This window comes from Solanum dulcamara, chromosome 1 (genome assembly GCF_947179165.1).
Source record: "Solanum dulcamara chromosome 1, daSolDulc1.2, whole genome shotgun sequence".
In the NCBI taxonomy this organism is placed as follows: Eukaryota; Viridiplantae; Streptophyta; class Magnoliopsida; order Solanales; family Solanaceae; genus Solanum; species Solanum dulcamara.
In genome coordinates this window covers 7505657-7509070 of record NC_077237.1, presented here as the reverse complement: position 1 = coordinate 7509070, position 3414 = coordinate 7505657, and positions in this window count along the sequence as shown.

Genomic DNA, 3414 nt, shown 5'->3' with positions numbered 1-3414 from the left:
ATGTTTGACTTCCATTAAGAAGATACCTATTATGAATTTTCTTTGTTACTATAATCTCTCAAGTTCTACCATTATAAAAGAAAGGTAAAGTAGCTACTTTATTCATCACTAAATTATTCAATGGAAAACTTTGGTGTATCTTTTCGCTCTTATGTTTTTCTCATTGTTTGCATTTGTGGTATGTATGCCTTTACAATTGCTTTTGCTTTTCAAAATTAATATTCTTTCTTTTTGTTTTTGATTTTTTATTAAATTGACAGGTGATAAAAGGGTGATCTAATGGTAAATGATAATTATATATAGAAGATAATAGTTCAAATTCTTTTTCTTTATATTTATTTAAATTTTTGTGTTGGTGAAAAGTATTGGTGTGCGCACATACTGATTCTAACCTCACAATCATGAATCTCCTTCTCCTCCACCCCTCCACCTGTTCTATTAATAATTGTGTTCATATTCTTAATATAAACACAAAATTTAGATAAAAAATCATTCCATTCGACTGAACCTTTAATTCATTCTTTTGATTTTGCAGGCATGTTGATGATGAAACAAGTGAATGCCGATGGTACATGTGACGAACGTTTTCCTACTCCTATTCCTTGTTCGCAACAATCACCACCTTGCGGAACTTTTTGTAAACAACGTTATGGACAACAACTTTTAGTGGGATCAAGGTGTGAGGATGAAGGCCTAGGACAATTTACTTGTATTTGCACCATCAATATACCTTGTCATCCTCTTATTTAGTTATTAGAATTTATATAATTTTTTAGTCCATTCTTAAAAAAATTAAAGATGAATGAGAAAGTGATGTTTTAATTTACTTTTTTGTGTTATTAACTGCACCATTAAAAATTGCCTCTCTTTTTCCGAAATTTGGGATTGTCATGACCTCATACTAAAGCGAAGTGATTTGAATTGAGAAAAAAAACATAAAACTCATAAGCAATAGGAAAAAAACATTTATCTATATGACTGTTGTAACAATCCTCACAGCCATTAAAAGATTTTTGTGTGTTCTATTTTACCTCTTTGACGTAGTTTCTTTATAGTATTTGTGATTTACGGGGACAACTAATTTGATTTTCAAGGTGTTTGATTGGGAAATATGCAAGCCTCTTGTTTTGGAAGGTTTGGAAGTTGATATGATTGACTTTGTTCAACATCCATAGAAATTAAGCTCATATTGAAATTACGTTTATGCCATCAATTCTAGAACATGATTTTTGGGTTAGTAGGACCTTAGGTTCGATTCTTGAGCCTTTTTGGTGCATTTTGAGTAGTTGGTTGGAAATTGGAAAAGTTAGAAATTAAAAAATTGACTTTGGTCAACATCTGGTCAAGATGACCCCGTTTGGGTGTTTCGGTGATTTTATTAAGTTTCAAATATCGTGTTTTTTTTTTTTTTTTTTTTTTTTTTTTTTTTTTTTGGGAAGAGACCCTACACGAGGCTCCCACCTCTCGTGCACAGTCAGGGGTTAAGCAACACCCCCAAGCCTTAACATAAATAATCAAAAATAAAAATACAAGGAGGGGGACATAAACCTTACCTCCGATCCTATGGTGGTTCATAAGTCGGCTAACCTATTAAGGTCGGCTAACTCATCCCCAATACAAAAAGGGCTAACTATAACTAGAAAGCAGTAAACCTATGAGAGGACTCCTCCTGATACAAGTCGACTAAGAAAGCATAAATGAGGGAGACTCTCCCCTTCCATGAGAATACAAGAAAGTAACTTACACTAGTCCTATTCAATTATGCTACGACTCAGGCATAGCTACATTGAGAAGAACAAGTATACGAACCTTCTATCTCGCATGGGTTGAGGAAATTCTTTTCATCTTTGCCCTTTTTAGTCATATCGTACCAAGTAGGTCCAAGGAGTTATGTAGCAACAACAATAGCAGCTAAGGGGGGTGAAATGATAGGAAATAAATGGAGCCATAGCAGCCAGCTTTCTTGGGGTTGTAGTTAAGGAAGCTGAGAGACAGAGTATGTGTTGAATCCCTAGCTTAAATGTATGTCTGAAGGTGCTGTGTCTGTTGGTGCTCCATCTTCTTGTCTTCTCAACAATGAAAGCAGTCAAGGAGTTCCAAAATACTTGGATGAAAGGAGGCTGCTGCAGGTGTTGAAGGTATAAAACATGTATGCATGGAGAGTTGGTGGGAGTAGGTGAGGCCCTTGCAATTGTGGTTGTTATGTCCCTTTGTCTGTGACTTTGTTTACCTGCACAAACAAGCAAACAAATAGACAACCAAGTGTGATAGTTGTGGTGTTTGTTGCAAACCTGTAGGCAGCTTCTTGTTGTCTTCAAAGAAGGATTGAGCAACTCCTTTGAGGTTATCTTATGTGCCTGCACATAACAATTAAAGGAGCAAGGAGGTTCAAGAGTTTTTGGAAGCAGTGGATCTGCTACAGGTTTTGCAGGAATGGAATGTGTATGGGTGTAGGGATGCTGTGTTGGTGAGGTCCTATCTTGGAAGGATGTTGTCTCTCTGTTGATGCTTTTCATCTGCCAGGGTTTCCCATCAGTTGTTGTACCTGCACCATAACAGAAAAACAAAAAACCAACCAGACAGACAGGGGTCTTGGAGTTGATGGTTGTATCTGTGGTGTCTTCTATGTAGTTGTTGTTAGTGTATGTTGATGAATCAATCCAGCAACCTACAACAATACAACAAATAACCAAAGGCAAGAAAGAACTTGCACCAGCTAGCAACAAGGAAAGGACCTCCAAGAGTGCTTTGGAGTCTGTTAGGATTTTCAACGTCGCTCGACTAACGTCTCCAATTATCCGATTGAGTTGAAACTTCTTGAGATATGCACAAACAGTCCTTTCTTTAGTTCTGCAAGATTTGGTGATTTTTTGCACAAGTTGGGAAAAAGGCACCCTCTCAAGGCCTAAGGCAACTGACTTTTTCAAAGTCGCTCGCCTAACGTCTCCAATTGTCCGTTTGTGCTGAAACTTCTTGGGACTTGTCCCTACCTTATTTTCTGCCATCCTGCAAAGTTTGGAGGCCTTTGGACAGGTCCACATGGTGCAACTCACCCTGCACTTCATTCTCTGCTGTAGCTTAGTTACAGGTGTTGCAGGGAAGAAGTTGGCTTGAATGGGAGGCTGAAGAGAGGTCCTAACATGCCCTGCTGTAGACCTTGTTCTTGGAGATTTCAATTGTGTATTGAACCTGCACAAGTAAAACAACCAGAGGAAAACTACCTCCAGGACTTCTGCACAGCTAAAACTGTGTTGTAGTTCTGAATGTCCATTGTAGGCATGTAGTTTCTCCTTGTATGCTGCATGTTGTTGGAGTTGTTGTGTGTTGTGGCTTGTGAACATGTTTCCTAGTGTTCCATGTTTTAGTGTACCTCCAGCTATCTGCAAATGCATAGAACCAAGCCTGCAATACCAA